The following is a 23,120-nucleotide window of genomic DNA, read 5'->3' as shown; positions in this document are numbered from 1 at the left end:
ATTGCTTGGTTTCTACACACCTTCCAGAGAACAGAAAGCCACTGTTTCCGGAAGGTGGCAAGACAGCAGCAGATGGCAGAGAAAACAGCTCTGTTTCCTCAAATGATTCTCCAACCAGCAAAGATAAACACAGCAAACGGGGCCTGCAGTTAAAGGTGGGTGAGGAAGAGTAAGAGGGCACCTAGCTACTTTGCACATGTTCCTATGTCCAGGTCCTGGCAATCTCTACCTGGGTTGTTAAAAGAGCGTGCGTATGAACCAAAAACACACTGGTACCTGTCCCCTAGGCAGTGTGGCACAGAGAGGAGGGAGGCTAGCATACTACAGACATGCAGCTGTCCCAATTTTCAAAAGCGGGTAGAGTGTTACATACTCAGAGAACACAGCGGTTTAAAACTCATGTTTCTGCATCCTTTGAAACCATCTTGTTGTTCACTCTAGGGATTTATGTGGTGGACACGCCCTGGTACATTTCCTAATGACATACACTAATGTCAAAAAACCTGCTCATGTGACACTTGCAGCTGGCCCCAAATTTACCCTTCTGTGTCTGTATCCTAACTTATTCCTCCCAACACAGGAATAAATTCCCATCTCATAGGCTTCCCATGAGAAACAAACAAAATAACATTCGTAAAGAGCCTAGTACTAAGCCTGTTACTGGGGAGGCACCCAGTAAGCGGTAGTCACAATTACCACTAGAATCAATGTGTTTGACTGTATGTCTTATGATAATCTTCTAGCCCAAATGGAAAAATTAGAGGCTGTTTGTCAAAACAATTAAGCTTATTCCCATCTAGTTAAAAATCTGTACCTCAAGAGGGTTGATAAATGGATCGATGTCAAGCTAGAAAGAGGTCGCAAGTGTTCCAGTAATTTGCCTTAATCCTTCTTTCAACTCCTACTTTTATATACGACTGGAATGAACACCTAAAAGTGAGCTGTCAAAATATGGATGACAAAAAAATTGCAGACAACTGATATACGAGAGGAGAGATCACTAAAGCAGGGTGAGCACAGCCCCGAGAGGTATGCAAGGTGGCTCACTACGATGTGGGAAGGCAGTGCTTGAGCACTTTCTGTCTATTTTTAAACTAAAATTCCTTAAGCTTCACTAACTTTTGTTTGCTTGTTTTGAGACAGAGTCTCCCTCTGTCGCCAGGGTGGAGTGCAGTGGCATAATCTCAGCTCACTGCAACCTCTGCCTCCTGGGTTCAAGTGATTCTCCTGCCTCAGCCTCCTAAGTAGCTGAGATTACAGGCACACACCACTGCACCCAGCTAATATATATATATTTTTTTGGTATTATTAGTAGACACAGGGTTTCACCATGTTGGCCAGGATGGTCTCGATTTCCTGACCTCGTGATCTGCCCGCCTCAGCCTCCCAAAGTGCTGGGATTACAGGTGTGAGCCACCGCACCTGGCCAGCTTCACTAACATTTTAAATGCACTGACTGACAGCGATACTGCCACCTGGTCTGTAATTGGGAGGATGGCATGTCATGCCAGGGATGCGAGTCTGAGGGCAGAGTGGGTCATCACAGCAGAGCCCATCCAGAGGGCCTTCTCTCATCTGTTTTTCTCTTCTCCATATTATCACACACAGCCTTTTAGTTGAGCTCTGTTAAATGGATTTATGCAATACATTATCTAGTTTTAACTAAACCAATCTTCCCTAAATAACAGCTGGCTTACAAAAAAGATTCCCACAAAAACATAGTGTATTGAAGATAATACTAATAATGAAAGCATAAGTGAATAGCAGAACGGATAGTTCTACTATTCCTAGTACGAGCACTATGTTCATCCTACCAGATAAAAACAATGATTTGATAACATCTGATCAGAAAAAGCAAAAAAAAAAAAAAAAAAAAAAAAAGAAATGAAATCCTCAGGATGATGTGAAATATGAATTTAATTCACTATTTGAATCTTTCCTTTAGTATATACTATGCCTTGAGGTATTAGCTAATGACACACATATAAGATTTATAAAATAATAAATACACATATATGGAAGGATAACACGCAAAAGTTACTTACAAATGAAGTAATCAATCAAAACCATTTGGAGAAAATAATCAAGACTCATAACGCTCAAAATAAGCTGGAATGTGGGCCAATTTTAACCACAATGAAACATAAACAAGATTAATGTAAAGTCCTACATTCAGGGTCAAAAAATCCAATATACAAGTACAGGATGTGGGAGGCTTGGCTCCAAAGCAATGCATGTTATAAAAGGCCTAAGGTTTATAGCTGACCATCAGCTTTATGCCAAGTAACTCTGTGTGGCAGCTAACAAAATCTCAGGCTGCCTTCCTCAGGGGATGTCTAGTGTCTAAAACTAGAGAGGTAATGGCTTCACTTCATAATGCTGGACCACAGGTGGAAGGCTGTGCTCAGTTTTACCAGAAACATTGATCTATCAGAGCCCATCCAGAGGACGGTGTTCAACTATGGCTTCCACAGAGAGGTTTCCTACACCTGTAAAAGGCTGGCCTAGAAGACCTCCAAGATAATCTTAACTCTGAGCTCTATGAGACCCTGAGGACACAGGAGGCAGGGTCTGGATGATATAAGATGCAAAATTTAAACAACTCAGCTTGTTGTGCATGGCAGATAGTCCACACAAATGTAATTCCTTGACAGTGGGAGCTGTTTCTTCTTTGTCCCATTCAGTGTTGCAACCCATACTGGAGACACTGCTTGGCATCTAATTTGTTCTCTGCAAATGTTTGTGATCATGGTGACAAACTGCTTATCACCTGAGGTATGAAGAGGCTGCAAGGGTTTGATCTCCAGGGAATTTCCAACTCTAAGATGTCACAGTTTTTTATCTGCATATAATCTTTTCCTTGACAAATTAAAATATCACTAGAAAACAATGATAGTCTATTTCTATCAATTTTCCAACTAATTTGGGATTTTCTTTTAAATTTTTTTCTCCTTTCTGATGACTTTTATTTTTATTTTTTTTGCTGAAAATGTACAGAAAGATTTTTGAAGCCAATTCTATTGGAAATCTGTAGATAATAATATTTGGTTTTACTTTTCTCTACCCCAAAGATTACAAATAACTATATAAAAACAAATGTAGTGTACCAAATACTTTAGCTAAGGTTTAAAGAATAAAAAAGTAATTAAGGGCTGTGAAAACATGTGTACATGAAGAGATGGCAGACCTTGTCATATATCAAATTGATAACAGCTTACAGTCAATATTTGATGTTTCCTGCAACTTGACAGAAAAAGAATAAATTCCTTAAAAGCATTTCTGCTTGTTATGAGAAATTAGATTTTGTTAAAAAAAAGACTTCATGTGGAAACAATGCCCAAATAATGAAAATAAACAATATACATAAGCTAAATAGTTCAGCGCTCACATCCTGCTATAGCACTGAAAGTAATATTTTGTGCTGTAGCTAAACTTAAGACAATGTCACTCATCTCTTTTATAATAAATATCAGACAAAGACCTGACTTCCTTTCTGCCAGTAATAATCAGTCAATATTTTCTGTAGAACATTTCTAAATGACATTAGTAACTGTAATTTCACTTGGAAGATAAGATCTATCCAAGCAACACTGCAAGCAAGCAAGGCAGTCTGTTTGCGCTTTCAAAGAAAGCCTTGGAGAAACAGCAACCCTATTGTCTAAGAAAGGTAAGCTAAGTATTACTAGGATAATGCTCCAATGGTGAAGTACTGTCAAAGATAGGCATCAGCCATTTGCCTCAATATCGGAGTCAACCTCGTCGACCTACGCTAGGCAGAGAATGGGGGGCCATCTGTGATGAATCAGGCAGAAGGATTCCCACATTGGAAGAGTAGAGACGTTGACCTCTGAAGATTACACCCAACACTAAAACTGTATGATGTTACGAAATTCTGAAAATGTGTTTCAGCTGGATGATTAAATTCCACAGAGATTTCCGGAGTGTGTGGAAAATACATTGTTCCTTCAAAACTTAATCTAAGGGGCAAGAAAACAGGTCATTTTTTATCACCATTGTACAATCACCAAGATTAAAATACAAAGAAAATCACATTCAAATATGACTGTTATTATGCAATAAATTTAGGAAAAGAAGTATTGTAAAAGGAGCCCAGATCATTCAAGTATCCAAATTCAAGGTGAAGTGGAAGGCATGTGTCCATATCAAGAGAAATCTCAATACATGATACAAAAAATACCCTCCTCGATTCTCTGGCAGTTCCTGCTAATGGTGACGGGGCTGTCATTCTTGCTGTTTGCTATTTGAAAGCATTAAGCTGTTGGAAGACACAGGCAACACTGTGGCTCCCTAGGCCTGAGATGACAGAAGCCCATGAGTCCTGCTCCATGACAGATGCTGGACTGAGATAACCAAAAAGAATAGGAAATGCGGGGAACAGCAGCTGGGCCAGACAAATTCAACTTCCCACCTGCTGTTGATTTACACATTCATCTCTCAAACCTGATCCCCATCCATGGAAAAATCTGCCAGCACGTCGAGAAATTAATCAATTGGGGGAAAGGGAGGGAGTTATCCATGGTCGATTTTATACTCTTTCTGTAAGCACATTTGTGTAGCACAGAGGCAGCTGAGCCGAACAACGGTGGCTTTCTCTGCTGTGTGCTGTAATCACCCATACACCTGGGACTCACGGCCTGCACTGCTGTTTCTTAGATGAGAATGTTTTTTTTCCTAGGGTAAAGCTGGCTTTGGCTTTGGAAACTAATTAGATATGTCTGCATTTTTTGTTTAGCTCCCCAAGTATGCTATGGACATCTAATTTGCATTTCTGTCTTGTCCCTCCCTTGTTGTCTTTGTTGCTTTTTCCTTTTGTCTGAATAGAGAACAAGAATGATTTCCAAACACGACTGGTCAAACATGCTACTCTTCAGAGTGTGTGTCTATATATGTATGTAAAATCCAAGTGCCTCGTTTGATGCAAAACAACCTTTATCCTGAAGAACATTTCAGCTCAAGAAAATGCTCTTTAAAATGTCTAATTCCCTACTGTGATTTCCTTTAAAGTTCTAATTAGTTGTGCACCATAATGAATTCTGTAAATTGCAGTGTTTCATTTAAAGCTTTTAAAGTACAGAAGGCCCTAATAATGAGTTTTGCCACAATCAGTCTTTGAAGAAAGTAATTTTGACATGTAGGTTTCATATTTTTGGAGATGTCATACATTTTAGATATAATCACAATGTTGAGTCGCAAATTAATATTTGTTGCTTAATGCCATCAAAATGTCAGATTAATGAGTAATTAACAACGTTTGTACATAATGTTATTTCCTTCTTCCTGCAAAGGCCAAAAGCATAATGGAGAATTCAAGGCAAGAAACATCTTTCAACAGATATATTTTCTGAGTTCTCCTTTTAAATAACTTACTACCAGGTCTATAACTGTCTTCTTTTAATGGTCAGCAAACAGCTGGGTTTCCAGATAACATGGGGAACATAAAATATTCATGTTATTTAAGCTATTTCTATATTTTAGTCATTTTTTTTTATTTGCTGGTCTTGAAGGGGAAAGAAACTATGGCCACTGCCTGCTCCCTCCTTTTAAAGGAAAGATTTATTCCCTTCTACAACCTCTGCCTGCTATGCCCTGCTTTAGGACTACTAAGCTACTCTGTATCCCATACCTTATTTTTCAATCTTTCCTTCTCTTCTTGGATTTAATTGAAAAGTGACTCTCTCTAAGCATACTGTCCATGTTCCCCACCCCCCATTCCTCAGAAGAGGCAACAGCTGCCCTTTGTTTGGTCCGTGTCAGCCTTGGCCTTCCCCTGGACACATCCTCTGTCCATGTCCCCAGTCTGACCACACCCACAGCATCATTCCACTCCATTCAGCTCCTCCTGTTGCACTGGGACCACTTATCCCTCTGTTGTCTATTGCCAGCCTTCCCTTTCCATTCCAAGGCTCAGGATTAAGGAATTGGAAGCTACCCTCTCCACATCCCAGCCTCCTGCACGGCCAGCATTTTCCTAAACCCCTCAAGCCAATTCCTGGCCTCAGACCATTCCCACCATCCATTCTATCCATTCCTCTGCCTGGGTCACAGATCACTGAGATGGAGAGAAGACAAATCTTTGCCAAGTTGGCTTATTACTGATTCAAACACCACCAACTTTGAGAAGCATGGATGGTGCTCAGATATGCTTCATGCATGCCTCCTCATCTTCCTGACCTAGACCTCACAGAAACCATTCTGTTTCCCAGTCTGCCTCAATTCTCCTCGGTCCCCAGCCCCGTCTCACTGGAGGGCCTTGCAGCTGCACCACGGCGAAGGAGAGCCCTCTGGAGAGTGTGGGCCTAGCCAGGGTTCCTTCACTGCCTCTCGCCCACCCCACAGCCCCACACAGCTGTTCCTTTTCCCCTCCCATAGCTCATTTATAATTCTCAATAGGAATAACGTCTCTAGCTAAAATCTAAGGCGGCTGTGTATTTCTTTCTACTTGCATGTTTTGCAGTGATGGACTTTCTAAGACTACCATGTCTCAAACTGTCTCCTTTCTCGGCAGTCCCATTCTTGCCATGCATGCTATGTATTACTTTTTTAAAATTAGAGACAAGATCTCACTTTGTTGCCCAGGCTGGCCTTGAACTCCTAGGCTCAGGTGAACCTCTTGCCTCAGCCTCCCAAGTAGCTGGGACTGCAGGCACATGTCACCACGCCCAGCCTGTATGACTTTTTAATTTCAACTTAAAGTGCACTAAAATAAAAACCCTGAGCAAGTTAAGTGTCCAGTGTCCACCCTTGCCTGCAAATTAATGTAAAAGTAAATGAAACCACAAGGGAGATTCCTTGCATTTTATCAATTATACTAATTTTGTAGCACACACAAAAAGAGGTACTCCCCAGACCCATAAAACACGCCAGAAAACCTGTTATCCAACCTCCCCATTACTGATCTTCAAGAACTAGCTGGTCCTGGCTTTCTCAGCAAACAGTCTAATCAGTAAGTGGAACCCTGGGTGCTAAATCAGCTTGCCTACATGGCATTGCAGGTGGCTCTGGCAGGTGCCTAGTCCAGCACGTCCTTGATTTTCCATGCAGAACACAGAGGAATGTACACAAAAGCACTGGTAAGCAAAATAGCTCCCAAACAGCTCTCGAAGACTTAAAGTGCCACTACCACTAAACGTCCTGAATCAGGGGGCCTATCTAAGGAGCAAGTTCACTGCCTACCCAGGGAATACACCACCCAGCTGGTGTATTTCAAGAAGCTGAACAGTCGGAGCATCTTCATCTTGCTCTGGAGCCTCACAAGGGTTCAACACATTGCACTTCCTGTGCTCAGTCTCTCCAGACCCTGTTGCCCACGTCTGTTTTCTGTGTCAAGTACCCAGTCTAGGACATACTCTCGAATCTACTAATATTACCGCTTAAGAAGCACATTCTTGATCCTTTCTTACAGATGACATTAAAAAAAAACATCAGCGAATGGTTGTTACTTTTTTCTCAGCTTGGCTATTCGAAGGTGAACCCCACCTCTGCCTATAGAAGCTGCTCCCCAAGAAAATCTGGGACTGTAGTGAAGCCACATTGGTTGCCACAAGCTCCAGCATTACCAAAATCTCCCTACCCACTCACCTCCTTAGCTCCCACCCTTTCCACTATTCTCACACAGTTAGCAGCACCCAAGAGAACTTTGGGAAAAGAGCCCTTTTTCACCATCAGAACCTCAGAGGTCAATGACCGGTAAGGTATTGTTCCCATAGCCCTATACAGCTCAGGCACTGTTCTCCCTGGCCTGATCCAGTGTGCCCCAGTGAGGAGTGGGAGGAAAAACAGAAACTGTCTGCCACTCAGGATCACATGGTGCTTTCTTCTTCTTAGTATGGGTTACTACAATAAAATAAGCTTCTTCCCAAGCAACAAAGCAACACGATTTGAATTCATGGCTAATCCTGGGCTCGCATCATTTACATGAAATGATACACATTACGAAAATACTTGCAACTGTGTGTTACAAAGGACAATCATTCTAGTGTGAGGGTGATGGGGAGTGCAGGGGGAACATGTGCTTCCACAGCCTTCTGCCCCAAATTTGTAGGAAAGAGAAGTAGGGAAGAGAAAGGATGCTGGGTTATAGGACAGGGGATAGGAACCTGACAGCCACTAAGCCTCAAAATGAGTGTTCAGCCTTAAGGAGCCACTAATGCTTGGCTTGACTATGTTGAAAGTTTAATAGGCTGGGCGCGGTGGCTCAAGCCTGTAATCCCAGCACTTTGGGAGGCCGAGACGGGCGGATCAAGAGGCCAAGAGATCGAGACCATCCTGGTTAACACGGTGAAACCCCGTCTCTACTAAAAAAAAAAATTACAAAAAACTAGCCGGGCGAGGTGGCGGGCGCCTGTAGTCCCAGCTACTCGGGAGGCTGAGGCCGGAGAATAGCGTGAACCCGGGAGGCGGAGCTTGCAGTGAGCTGAGATCCGGCCACTGCACTCCAGCCTGGGCGACAGAGCTACACTCTGCCTCAAAAGAAAAAAAACAAAAACAAAAACAAAAAAAAAAAAAAAGAAAGTTTAATAATACAAGAGACAGTGAAAATTGACTGGTGGAATGGATATACACATCCATTCATCCAATCAGAAGATATGGTGGGAAAGCTGCACAATGTTCACGGCAACCCAGTAGCAAAGAAGGGAAAGCAGCCCAGATGTCCATCGGTGGGTGAATGGATAAACAAAATGTGGTCTATATCTACAATGAAATCTTATTCGGATTTTAAAAAGGAAAAAAATTCGGTTGCATGAGAAAATATGGATGAGCCATGAGGCTATTATGCTAGGTAAAAGAATAAAAAGACAAATACTATGTGATTCCACTTATGTGAAGTATCTAAAGTAGTTTAATTCTTACAAACAGAAAGTAAAAGAGTGTCTGCCAGGGCCTGAAGTGGAAAGGAAAAGGAAAGTTGTTTAATGGGTATAGACTTGCAGTTTTACAAAAGTTGCGGAGATGTATTTCGCAACATTGTTAAAATACTTAACACTAGTGAAGGGTATACTTAAAAATTGTTAACATGGTCAATTTTATATGGTTTTTTTTTTTTTTTTTGCCACAGAGATAAGGCAAAGAGAGAAGAAAGAATATATGGTAGGTGGATGTGATTAGCCGATACAAAATTACAAATTTTCTCATTTGGCAAAGAACATAAATGGCCTCTCGTCTATCATGACACATAGTTAATGAACTCATTATTAGTTGAATTACTTTTGCCTCAAAGTCTGGAGCCAAAGCAATATTAACACTCCTCTCACCTTTTTATTTCATATTTTGGTCTTTATATAGCTTAACTGAAATGTCTGTGAATTTCTCTCCAAGTTTGTGAGCTGCTGACAAAAACTCATAAACGCAAAGACCCCACCCCCCGCCCCGACTTTCTCCCCCATCATACACATAAACCTGTCTCATTCAACACCAGGCCTCAGGAGATGTGAAATCCATCAGCCAAACATCAATACGAGAATTGAGGTCCTCACAATCCATCACTTTTTCTCTTAAAGTAAGAAAATTCCCAGTGATTAAAATGCATCTCCTTTTGCATGTTATATAAGTTGGTGCTGTTTCAGCATGTTAATATGGTTTGCAGTTCCTTACCTTTTTGTTGCGATGTGAAACAGATGATGGAATTTCATTGCAACAGAACACAGCAGCACATCGCCAGGTTGGAAAGAAAAGCAAAAAAGAAGAGGAAACAGAGAACAGTTAGATTACGTCCTTGGAAAGAAGGACAGAGTGTGCTCCTAATAACATCTATCACACAAAGAACACAGCAATAACAAAACATAGAGATATTTTTATACACAGCGACACACTTCATAAGAGACACTTCTCCTGCCATCATAATTAGAAACCTATAGCTTCTGGCACAAAGAACAAAGAGAAGGCTCTTTAGCATCTACCCAAAGACTTCCCTCCTGAGCTTGTCTTTTCTTCGCTGTGGATTCTGTTACTACAAACACGTAGGACACAATTCCTCTTTCAACAATGCAGGGCTGTCTGGGCATGGGTTCCTCTTCTTATAATACCTCTCCTGAACCTGAGAAGAGAGTTTCATTCCCTCAAAATACAACCATGGCACTGGCACGAACATTTCCATATTCCCTAACATTTCTGAGACATGGCTTATAAAACAGACAGTATACATGGTCCTGTGGAAGAGGCCTCTGGTGTGGGAAGGTGGTGACAGTTCTCCAGTCTCAATAGGGGTGGGACAGACCTCTATGGGGCGGGTCACGCCGACTGTCCTTCCTCTTCCTGTAATAGCTACCTCAAACATTAAGCAGGGAAAATGGACAGTGTTCACTGGGGAACTGCAGTGTTCCCCAGCAGTTCCTAAACACGCTCTCTTTCTCTCTCTCTCTCTCTCCAGCCCTCGCCCCCCGCTCTCTGACACACACACACACACACACACACACACACACACACACACACGCTTCCTAATATATGCCCGATCCCAAACTCATCTGAACCCCCTTAAAGCTGTGCAGCTGAGCCTAGGAGCTGGGAGTTGTGTTGACTGCTATACTGGGGAGAAAATACAGTGTAGAAACCCCGAAAGAAGAGAAAGTAAAGCCCCTTATCCCTTTGGGGGCATTGAGGAACACACATTGTCTAGAGCTGAGGCAAGACTGAACAGATGTGAATTGAAGGAACCTGTCCTTTTTTTCATCTTTTCCTAGTTAAAGAGGCAAATTTGCAGAGCCTGGATCAAAATTTAGGTCAGAGTCTCCTGGGAGAACTGTCTTTGCTCACGTATTTTACAGACATTATTTCAATGCCTGTTGTTAGCTGTCTGAGATGAGCCTGCACAGAATATGCTAACAACTCAGCTGACCTTTGACCCCTGGCCAAGAGCAAGGGACAATGAAGGGCCTTACCGAACCCCAGCATGGTATTCCAGCAAGCCAAAACAGTGTCCACACAGAGCACTGCAAAGTCATGGAGGAGGGAGAGGATGTGTGTTTCTTTACTCACTAAAAAGCATCTTCTGTCCCCCTCCTCATCTGAACAGAAACAAGCGCGGAAGACACACAGCTCTCTGTCAGGGCAAAGGCAGTGGCTCACCCAGCTCCAGACGGACTTCAACTTCCTGGCTATGGCAAAGATGGCTAACTGTTCTCCAAACCTACTTCCCTTTACCAATGGGCATCCAGCTAGACTTCATTTCCTCGTCTCCCGACAAGTAAGCCATAACCATGTGGCTGGGTTCTGGCCAGTGGATTATGGGTAGAAATCATTTATGCCACTTTTGTGACTGGCCCCTAAAACCACCTGCTCGATCTTTCAGTCATCTCTCCTCCCCTATCAGCTGCCTGGCTGGGGACATCTGGAGGGAAGACAGCAGAGCTTTGACATCCTGGGCCCCTGAACGAGTGTGTGGAGCATAGCCTGCCCCACCCAGCTATGGGAGTTTCTGAGCACGAGACGTCAACATCTGCTGTCCTGAGCTGCTGAGGTCTGAGGCTTCACCTGTTATGATGACTTCACTTACATACCCCTTGCGAGGGTGGCACACTGCCAGGTTTAGCTTCCATTAGACACATCTGTGTGCTTCTAACACACTCCTCTTTCTCATTTAAGCTCTTCTGAATGTGTGTTGTTCCTTACAATCAATGAATCCCTGAGTAAAATGGGCTTGAAGAGAATGTCCTGGAAGCCCAGTGAGGAGGCACAGCGGACCGGCTTTTGGAGTGGGGCAGGTGGTTTTGTGTCATCCCTCACACAGCCCAGAGGGCAGAAAGCATCAAGAGAAAGGCTCCTGACAGGCCCTGACAGGGCTCACTGCTAATCACATCAACTAGCTTGTTTGCCTCTTCTACAGCCTACCTTGAAAAAAGACAAATAGGCTTCAATTAAATTTAGAAAGAACATAAAAAAGAATTTCCTGACAGCAACTGGAATATCTTGGATCAGACCACAAGGTCTGAAGCTCTTCAGAGCTAAATATGAATACAGAGGCAACTGTTCCCAGTTGGTTTAGGTCAAGTCGTTACTGTCTGTCCTGTGACTTTTAGGCTAAGGAAGCAAATCTTTCCAGAGGAGGAATAGAAAAAGAAAAGGTCTCTGGTAGTTTTCCTCATAGTCCAACCTGTGCTGCAAGGAGACAGTTACTATGAAGTTACTATGAAGGAGACAGTTCGACGAAGGACTGCAACAATACCACCATTCCACCTTAGGAAGAATATCCTAAATATGACATACACCTCCCCCATTACACACTTGATATAGGCTTAGGAAATAGCCATGCACAAGGTCACACTTATCTTTTGCTGATGGGGAGGTGTAAATCCATTTAAACCACAGGTAGGGAGCATTTGCAATGTGTACTACACTGGAATCTGTGTAGGGGAAGCCAGGACTTAGGATTTCTCATTCCCATCTTCAAGTTGCTTACAAACTACTAACAGAAGCAGGACACAGCATGAAAGATTAAATAAAATAACAAGACAATAGCACAAATGATGTCACAAAAGTACCTACAGCCCAGTCACTGGGCGGAATTCAGCCTATTCTTTGTATCCAAATTGCTTTTCAAACTCATCTAATCTGCCAACACCACTGTGCCTCGGCACTCCCAATCCTAGCTGCCCTAGTTGTTTGATTTGTTTCCCTATTAATATGCATCACTTTGTGGTATACTGTTTAATTGACTCATTGAATGTATTTAATAAGCTTCATGAAGGCCGGGATTTTCTCTGTTTTGTTCACTGTTGTGCCCCAGTGCCTTGCACAGTGCTAGGCACGTAGAAGATGCTTAATAAATAACTGTCAACCAAAGGAAAACCATGACAAGCTTCTGAAACCAGAAATTAATTTTTTAAAAAGTAATTCCCATGCTCCTAAAAATATTGTTTGCAGACACTCTGCCAACAATAGCTAGAGCCTGCTCGCTAATGTGAGTGCTGAACAAGCCTTCAAATTTATAAGGATCTCTACTGTCAAATACAAGACACTGATATTTGGAAGATGTAGTGGGCAAAGCCTGTCTTCTACGTGGCCATCTTCTTATTTGAATTAATGGTATAACCAAAAAGGGGCCCTTAGACACCCATGTGTAAATCCAGAGGGCCATAAGTGCTGTTAGTGCCGTTAAAAAAACATGGTAATCACATTAAAAAGGGCAAGCCTGTGTGTCCTACATGAAATGTGTGTCTAATAACAGCAAAACCTGAAACTACCAGAGCACTATGCTAAATTGCTGGCCTATTTACTTAACTAGCAAGGGTCTGAAAAGAACCACAAGGACAGGATGAATTAAGGCTGTTCACCCTTGTCACTGAACACATATCTTCTTTATTCAGGATGTTCACAATACTGTGAAGTCTCATAAGAAATCTTGAAATCCACATTCCTGCCTCTCTCCTAGCAATCTTGGTGCCAGTGTATTCATTTGACACTTTGGGGCTCCCATGGCATGAATAGAGAAAGATCAGTTCTAAGGAGTTTTTCCAGAATAATGCCATATTTAATCAGTGGATGAAATGAACAGGATTTAGTCTTCCTGATCAAGTTCATCCCTGTGTTCATCTCACAGCTGTGACTGAGTGGGCATTTTACTGAGCAAATGATGGATGCTCATACATCTTGGTCACTGTTACTGGCATAAAAAAAATACAGGTCCTTGTCTATAGAGTCCCCAGGAAACACACCCAAAAATAATCTCATTATAGTGAAGATGAAGCCAATGTCCAGCTCCAGCTCCGCGCGCACAGAAAATTATGCAGAAACCAATCTGCCAGGACAACAGGTTAATCTTCAAAAGCAAAACTTGGCCCTAAGATACCAAGTTAATAAGAGATTTTCATTGAAAATATCTTCATTTGTCAGACCCAAAGGGTCCTCTTAGGGAAATGAGAGGCCCTATGTGAAATTCAAAGGAGACTTGGCCTTACAGTTCTCCAATCCAGAAGTGAAAGGAGAAAGCTGTTATTCCATGGTGGCTCTCCCCAGAGTTCATCTATCAGGTTTTGTCTAATGAGAAGACAAAAAGCCTCCTTTAAACTGTACAGCTCCCAGATAAAATAAATATGAGTTTAATGTTTCTGCTCTCTTTCTTGCTCTATATAATCTCCCCCAAGAACTAATTTTTAATATATTGTGTGTGTGCCTGCACGCAGGCACACACACACACACACACACACACCCACAACTTAAAGTATTGTAGTTACTCTCCAATTGCCGGTCATGAATGTTAATAATTCCAGCTGTCCCCAGTGACAAACATGGCCTGTACCCCCACGCCCATGCCCACATGGCAGCTTCTCCTCCCTATCTCTCCACTCATTCCTTTCTCTTTGGAATCCAAGTTGACCCTGCTAAAAAGAGTCTCCAATATGAGAAATACAAGGCCTATTTTTCAACCTGTAAGCCCAGGCACAGAGATGTGAGTAAGTCATCCCAAGAATAAAGAGGACTAAAGGAGGGGGCATGCCTATGAAGTGGGCAGAGGGAAAGGACGCTGCTGTGGGAAGGGATAAAAGCCGAGTTTATTGTCACCATTGTCTCCATGGAGTATATCCCCCTTTTTGTGATTTTTCTTCTTATACAAATGTCTCGTTCCCTAGACTGTGAACATGGAGGGGAGTAACCATTTACCACTGACTCTTGTATCCAAAGCTCCTGGAGAAGAATTGTATGTGCAGGACACTTTCTAATACCTGAATGTACTGATAAATAAGTCACAGAGTACTTTTATTCCCTTTTCACATAAGAACAGAGCCCTGGAGATGTGAGGTTGCATACCCAAGCTCACGGAGCTGATAAGTGACACACCTGAGATGCAAAGCTCCGTCTGCCTTCTCCCAAACCGTTCTGGTGATGCACACGAGACCCGAGCACTGAAGAGCTACTGAGTAAATGGGCGATGCTGCACGTTTTAGATGCTGTTGGAAAGAAAGTGTAGTCGCCAAAACTGATTGGGGTGCATGGCGCAAGGATTAAGTAATAAAACAGACACCAGCTAAGGAAAAATGTATGACCAGGCCAAGACGATAGACAGAGGGAGCACACTGTCGGCCCCAGCAGTCTGGTGAGCATGCCACAGGGAGTATTTGGTCAAAATGATGGCTCAGCCACGCCCCATGTGATAAGCAGCCACCCTCCCGAAATCCCCCGTGCCCTGAGGCTACTTTATGTTCTGAGTTCCACATACTCAACATACAACCGACTGGCTGAAAGGCAGCCCCTCTTTCAGTTGAGAACCACCGGACTATTTCTCTCTCTTGTAGGGAGGCACGCTGCTGAGCAGCTGTCTGATCTTTGTTACTGGGCACTAATCACTTAAGCTTTTTATTGTTATAATTCCTTTTTCTTTTAGTGGAGATTGAATTACCAAGTTTCAATGCCTCGTGACTCTTACTACCAATTTTTAAAAATTTCTATCCTCTCATCACGACTTACCCATCACCAATTTTGCTAAAAGCAATGAGGGTTTAAAAACACTATCCCTAAAAGATAGGTCCTGCCTTAAAAAGTGTTGCATTTATACTTCCATTATAATCTTCATTCCTTTCTTTTTACAGGAGCAATTAGACCAGTAACAGTATGATGCAAGCTTTATTTTAAATGGCTTCCGGAAGAAAAGAGACAAGAGCATTGGTAACTCCTGAAACAGTTTTCTGTGCACAGTCTTGTAGCTCCCTATGGCAGGCAGGAGTGGACATGGAGCTTTTGCAGAGCTCTGATAAGCTCTTGTTTATTGCAAATTCCATTTATTAGGCTACGGCAGTGTCTGTCCAAAAGAATTACCTGGAGAGCTTTTGTAAAAATGCTTTCTAAACCCCACTCCTGGAGATTCTGGGGTAAAGCCCTGGCATGTGGATTTAACAAGTTCCCAAATGAGTCTACAACAGAATCAAGCTTGGGAATCACAATTCTAATACATAAGAGGTAATAGAATAGGGACAATGTGTTGTTCTGACAATTAGCAAACATCACTGTCTTCTCTGAGTTCAATGTTGGAATATAGGCGGCCACTGTGGTAGGCAGGAAAGAGGCACAGAAAACAAACCGGAGGGAGGATTTATCCTCTAGAGAAAGTTTAAACCTGGCTGTGTCCCTTGAACCAAGATCTGTCTGGCTGGTCTGAAATAAACTGCACACTGTTAGGAGGTGTGGTGGATATCCTGGGATAGATGGGCACGATGGCAATTCTGCCTAAGTCTGGCCTGTAACGTGGATGAGTTTTTCTGCTGTGAATTTACTTATTCTCTGTCTGTGTTGTTGGCAAATTTGCATTGTGTTTGCGGTGGGGGTTGGGGACTTGAGTGGATTCCTATTGAAAAGTAACAAAATTTCTTTTTATGAGAACCGTTCATGTAAAAGAATTTCAAAACTATGTAAGAATGTCAGAGAGACAAGAGAAGCTCAATAATTTGTCAATTGCATCCGCTGAGAATACAATTACGAGAAAAATGAACTGTAATGATATAATAGATCTTTTTGTGTTGCTTAAAGACTAAGCAATAAAAGAACAGGGTGATAAGCATCGGAAACTGTGGCTATAAACACATCTGAGTCTGTTTCATGAGCACATGGGGTAGGCCCACCCTGGGATGGAGGCCACATGTAAAACTCTATACCTTGGGTTCCAGTCCTGACTTTACCACTTGGATGAGTTGTCTGACCTTGAGCAAGCTGTAAACGCTCACTGAGCCCAATCCTCTCAGAGTGGCGCAGAGACCAGAGCTGACACTAGAAAGCACACAGCACAGGGCCTGCCACATGGGAGGCACCAAATAAACGGCAGCTATTTACTGTTTTTATTATATTACTGTGTATTATTATTATTCTTTGTTTTTGTTAAGGGTAGGGGAAGGTTTTATTATTACTTTTTTTTTTTTGAGACAGGGTATCACTCTGTCACCCAGGCTGAAGTGCAGTGGTATGATCTCGGCTCCCTGCAATCTCTGCCTCCTAGGCTCAAGGGATTCTCCCACCTCACCCTCTCAAGGAGTTGGGACTACAGGCATGCACCACCACGCCCGGCCTATTTTTGTATTTTTTGGTAGAGATGGAGTTTCACCATGTTGGCCAGGCTGGTCTTGAACTCCTGACCTCAAGTGATCTGCCCAATTTAGTCTCCCAAAGTGCTAGGATTACAGGTGTGAGCCACCACACCCAGCCAGGTTTTATTATCATTTGTTGTTGTTATTATTGTTAAGGGTAAGGAAGGGAAGACTCAAAGATGTAAAATCAAACTTTGCAGTGTGGGACAAAAGCCAGTAGCACAGATACCACAGATGACGACCTCAATCAATATTTTAATTCCAAAGGGTGGCCTGGAGCCTTTAAAGGTCTGCCCTCATGTCCAACCTGGTGACCTGGCATCCTGCACTCTGCCCAGCGGGTTCGGAGCTGACCACCCACCTTTGGCTGACTCAAACAGTGGTTTCTAGACTAAGGTAGTATAAGCCACTACTGCTGATCAATTCTGTCTACTCAAAGCCAATAGTGTGTAAAGGGCCACTCTTGGATCCACCCAAGCCACAATCTCTGCTGCAGTTTTGATATAATCAAAATATAAGGGTGATAAATGTTAATCCAACTTAATCCCATTCATTAATAAATATAATTGAGATTTCTATTGATTTATTTACAACCATTTTCCCACGTTCTCATAAATGAAATATGCTGTTATTTTTCTGCAGCAAATGGTGTTAGAGATTAGAATTTCTAAGATACTGCTGCAATCATTATAGAGGAAATGTGGTCCATTCCTTAATAAGTGTAACAATGGAAACCGCCTTGCCTGGAATCTTTCAGGGACTCAGAGAAAGCCAGCTTTGTCAGAATCTCAACACTGGACTACCTGCTTACTGAGCAAAGCCATCCATTCAGTAAAATAATATCAAAAAGTTACTACCCAACTGTGCTTCAGAATACGAGGGCTGCATCCTCTATTTCTCTAATCATATTACTTAAGATTTTATAAGTTGTCTGATTAGAAGGCTGATTTAATTAGAGTACTAATAGAAATGACAAACATTACATATGCTTGTATATTGCTAAACCTTTTTCAATTATATTGGAGGTACCACCAGTGTGATGGCTAATGGTAGACATTCAGGCCTTTAATGATGGAAGGCCTCAAGCAATCTGCACACATTTTTATGACACACATTAAATATACATTCAATGTACTGCTGAGAAATTTAGCAGAAGTGTTGATTCATGCTCTTTTGCCAGACCCGGAGTAATCCAGCTGTCAGTAAACGTGTCTTATATTGACTTTAATGCTTTAGTGACAGTCAAATGAACACACACAGGAAAAATGGGAATTCTTTTTTCCTTGAAGTATTATACTGTATTGCTCTGGCATCTTTTGATAAGTTATTATCCAAGGAAAGCTCTTCCAAAATAAATAGTTACCATCAGGAGCTATGCTGAAGAATGAGATACACCTCAGTTTCCCATAGGTAATGAACCGCAAGACTAAAAGCAAAGAATTTGGAAATATCTTGTGACTATAAACATACCACAGCCGCTCTATTGTACAGACAGGGACTTGGCTATGGTGCTGTCAGTCCCTGCTCGGCTGAATTTAAAAGAGTCAGAAAAGAGAGGTGGAGATCTGTTTCTTTGGCTGCGCAGCAGAGTCCTGAGCAGGACTTGTTCTGTTGCCCTATATTGGTGACCAAGGAAGCAAAGCTAAGGTCAAAGAGATGGGCAGGTGCACTGCAGTCTGCAGAGTACTAATGATTGAGAAGAGACACCTCCGGAAAAGCTTAGGGAGATGGCAGAATACTGCCGCGACACCGCACTCCCCACTTGCCCCTCCTTCCTCCTTCCCAGTCTAGAGAAGACAAAGAAGACAGCAGGTGGAATTCGCTCGGGGTCTTCCGCCTAGTGAGAGTAGCTACAGCTTTCCCTTCTTCTTTCCCTGGCATTGTTATCCTTTCTTTCACCTAAAGCAAGAGAAAGGTGACTGCCTAAGAGGATGACTTTGGAGGAGCCAGCGTGAAGGAGAACCTGGCATCCGGTTCCCAGCTGGATGACTGCGGGGTCAGCCGCTTTGCTGAACGGCCCTGAGTCCCCCAACCACCCTGAGCAGGCAAAAAGCGAATTGGAGAGAAACGGTAGGGCAAGAGGGGTCAGGAACCATCTAGCAAAGGCCAGGATGAGTGAGCTTCCCAAGCACCAGTGGGCCTACATCCCCTTGCCAGGGTCCTACCTAAGGGGGCAGCCAGAATGTCAAGGGAGCTCAGAAAGGAAAGGCTGTGGGCTGTACCACCAGAAACGGAGCTGAGGGGTGGCTTGATAAAGCTGGGTTGACACTGTATCTCCTACATCCAGGAACCACAGGATAGGGAGTCCCCTAAGGGAGCACTAAAGAAACCTCCCTTGAGTACCATGAAAAGGCCAGTATTTGGATGTCTCCCATCTGACAGGCCCCCACCACCAGTCAGGGGTACCAGAAAAGCAGGCACATCTCCAGAGAGAGGATGGCAGCCATGGCCAGTGGTGTGAGAGACACTTGTCTCCTCCCCACCCTAAAATACAGGAAGGGAAGGAGAATGAGAAGGAGGACAGAGTAAGAGTGTCCCAGAGCTAAATCAAATTCGTTTACCCTTCTCCAAGGCAAGGGAAGGGGAGGAGGATGGAAAGAGTAAGCACCCCCTCCAATGACTCAAGTCTTTTATTTTTATTTTTTAAATTGATACATTAATATTTGTACATATGTATGGGGTACATGTGATATTTTGATACATACAAATAACATGTAATGATCAAATCAGGGTGTTTAGATTATCTATCACCAGGAACATTTATCATTTCTTTGTGTTGGGGATATTTCAGATCATCTAACTATTCTGAAATATATATTGTTGCTGTCATCACCCTATTGTGCTATCTAAAACTAAGATTAATTTCTTCTACCTAACTCGATGTTTGTATTCATTAACCAACCTGTTCTTCCCCTCCTCCTTCCTCCACCTACACACACACCCTTCCCTGCCTCTGGCAACCACCATTCTGCTCTCTACCTCCCTAAGATCAACATTTTTTAGCTCCTACATATGAGAGAGAACATGCAATATTTGTCTTTCTGTCCCAGACTTACTCCACTTAACAGAATGACCTCCAGGTTCATCCAAGTCCTTTTAAAAACTAAACAAGGCAGGTGCTGGAGGGAATGGAAAAGATGAGATTTACAAAGAATATGAGAATGGTGCCTTAAACTAGACAACCCTGAGTTCCTTATTATTATTATTATTTATTATTATTATTATTATTTTGAGACAGAGTTTCGCTCTTGTTGCCCAGGCTGGAGTGCAATGGCGCAATCTCGGCTCACTGTAACCACCGTCTCCTGGGTTCAAGCGATTCTCCTGCTTCAGCCTCCAGAGTAGCTGGGATTACGGGCATGCACTACCACACCTGGCTAATTCTTTGTATTTTAGTAGGAGACAGGGTTTCTCCATGTTGGTTAGGCTGGTCTCCCCCAACCTCAGGTGATCTGCCTGCCTTGGCCTCCCAAAGTGCTGGGATTACAGGCATGAGCCACCATGCCTAGCGAGTTTCTTTTTACTTAACGAAAACAAGTGAGGTTCCACCAAAGATGTTCAATTTAATAAATCTTTTTTGAGGATCCACCATATGTCAGTCACTATTTTAGGCACTTGAGTGACAATGACACTAATGAATGAAACAAAGACCCCAGCCTTCCTGTTACTTAAGGAGAAGAGAGATTTAACACAGTGCAGTTAATGCAGTGAGTGGAGAAAAATAAAACCACTAAATTTCTACCGGGTTCAGACTAATTGATAAACCAGTTTCAACAGCTTTCTAAGATTAAACAACTTTTTTCTGAAAGTTTTGCTCTCACGAAAACACTGAGTTCTGCAAAAGGACCTAGAGATTGAAGAGGAGGGGATGGGATCTGAAGGCAAGCTGATGACACCAAGCAACTGTTATGGGCTTAGAGAGATGGGTAAGGGCACTTGGAATCGGCTGAAATAGACTAGATTACCCCCTTTCTGCCTCCATGGTGTCTGCGTTCTTCACTGATTCCATCCACACCAAGCCTTATCTCCTCAGGATAATAAAATCAACCTGAGACAGGAATCCGTGCAAAGCATGGCCACAGCAGCACTGTGGACAAGATAAGAATTTAAGATCTGCTTTACATTTGCCAATGGAAGTACTATCATATTTTCTAAATAGTTGCTCATAGAGCAAAAGACATTACACAGGAAATAGGTCCACATTTACAGACAACTCAAAAATCTTTGGATAGGCACCCGAAGGAATGGATTTTGTCTTCATTCCTAGTTTCTGATTTGATTCTACTTTCCTGGAGAAGGATTTTGTTCTGCCTCCTGAGAGATTGGGAAGGCAGAAGAATCTTGAAACTCATGAAGTCCTACCAAGACAAAAAGGAGTCTCTGGGGTGTTGGGGATGATGACTCCGAAATTCACAGTAAATTCTACTCCTGTTTCCTTTTTGAGGAGGATCATTGTTATTCTTCTCAAAAGTCCCTGTCTGGAGTACAGTGCCTTTTTTTTTTTTTTTTTTAAGATTGGTGTCATTGGAGAGGCATGGTGGCTCATGCCTGTAACCTTAACACTTTGGGAGGACGAGGCAGGGGGATCACCTGAGGTCAGGAGTGGAGTTCGAGACCAGCCTAGCCAACATGGTGAAATCCCATCTTTACCAAAAAATCAAAAGGTAGCTGGGTGTAGTGGTACGTGCCTGTAGTCCCAGCTACTTGGGAGACTGAGGCATGAGAATCACTTGAACCTGGGAGGCAGAGGTTGCAGTAAGCCAAAATTACATCACTGTACTCCAGCCTGGGTGACAGAACAAGACTCTGTCTAAAAAAAAAAAAAAAAATTGGTGTTGTTGGGGCTCAGAAAATGATATCCCAAAATATGGCACTTTAACATGCTGAGCCACCCCCCTAATCCTCTGTCTCTCCCAAAGCACAGGATAACACTGTCCTCTGAAGTTTCCTTATCTACCCAGAAACTAGACCCCTAAAGACACAATTGCCTTCAATCCTTTCCCTGAATTTCACTAAGCAGGAAAGATGACAACTCATATCACAGAGGAAGAGACTGAAAATTAAACATCACACCTAGAGCCTAGATAATCATCCCAAACTATCCTCTGTTCTCAGGTCCCATTTAATTCTCAAACAGCATCATGTACAAAGCATTGACTGGTCTTCAGGCTCATTCATTTACAGCCCTCACTGCCTTCCTTCCTTCTCCCCAGTGAAGAGGGCATTTAAGAGATTTAAGTATCAACCCTCTGGCATTTTCTTCGAGTTTTCGTATTTTGTATGATTCCTGTGCACATATGTGCATGCAATCCATTTGTTATGCTTTTCTCTTGTTAACCTGTCTTTTGTTATAGGGGTGTCAGCCGTGATCCCTTATGATGGGGAGAAAGGAGATCACCCCCTTTCTGTAGCCACCGGTTTGCCTCTTTCACTGATTCCATCCAAGCCAAGTCTTATATCCTCAGATAATAAAATCAATCTGAGATGTGAATCAGCGCAAAGCGTGACCACAGCAGTACTGCGAGGGGCCTGTGGTATTCCTAATGAGCCTGGGTCACGATTTTATTTAGTGTCAGATGATCATGTCTGAATACAGCTAAAGGTCCTTCATTAAGGCTAGGCTGTTGGCTGTTTATAAGGTAGAGTGGTATAGATGGTGGTCGTTACTTTTAAATGGCTGAGTACTAAAAAACACAAGGATACTTCTACCGGAAACCTTCCAACTTTGCAAAATGATTTCACTTTTAACACTACCCTTGGATAATGCCAGCCCACAGGGTGCTAATGGCCCGGGGAAGTTCCTCAGAGCAAACATTAACACTACCAATTCTTAACTGGAGAAAACAAAAGTGCCAGCATAGCTTAAAACCCTTTGACTTGGTTTCTGTAAAATGCCTTTTCTTCATAAACCAGTAAATTTTCCAACCTGGCACAGTCAAGGCTGGCTAATTCTTCTTAGACAACTGAGAGAACACTCTATATTCAATTCTTTTAGAAAACTGTGGAGCCTAATGAAGCCTAACAGCTAGAGCACTACATGCAAATCTTCATCCTCCAGCAATTTAGTTTAAGTAGCAAAGCCACTTTCATTTTTCT

The 23,120-nt window shown here is 42.6% G+C and overlaps 1 protein-coding gene across 8 annotated transcripts in view; it reads right to left on the bottom strand.

Annotated features, from left to right (window-relative positions):
• The window catches only part of NCAM1 (neural cell adhesion molecule 1), a 312,305-nt gene that overhangs the window by 129,521 nt on the left and 159,664 nt on the right, over positions 1 to 23,120 (bottom strand). Inside the window, exon 1 of one of the 8 annotated variants that reach the window (XM_073021103.1) lies at positions 9,613 to 9,633. The exons of the other annotated variants lie outside the window; for them this stretch is intronic. The gene's annotated coding sequence lies outside the window, so the exon portion shown is untranslated. Of the gene's footprint in view, positions 1 to 9,612; positions 9,634 to 23,120 lie in introns of those variants that run through there. 8 annotated transcript variants of the gene reach the window in all.

The sequence above is a fragment of the Chlorocebus sabaeus genome, chromosome 1, assembly GCF_047675955.1.
Source record: "Chlorocebus sabaeus isolate Y175 chromosome 1, mChlSab1.0.hap1, whole genome shotgun sequence".
NCBI lineage: Eukaryota > Metazoa > Chordata > Mammalia > Primates > Cercopithecidae > Chlorocebus > Chlorocebus sabaeus.
Note: the sequence above shows the minus strand (reverse complement) of the source record. Positions and strands in the feature narration are given on the sequence as shown.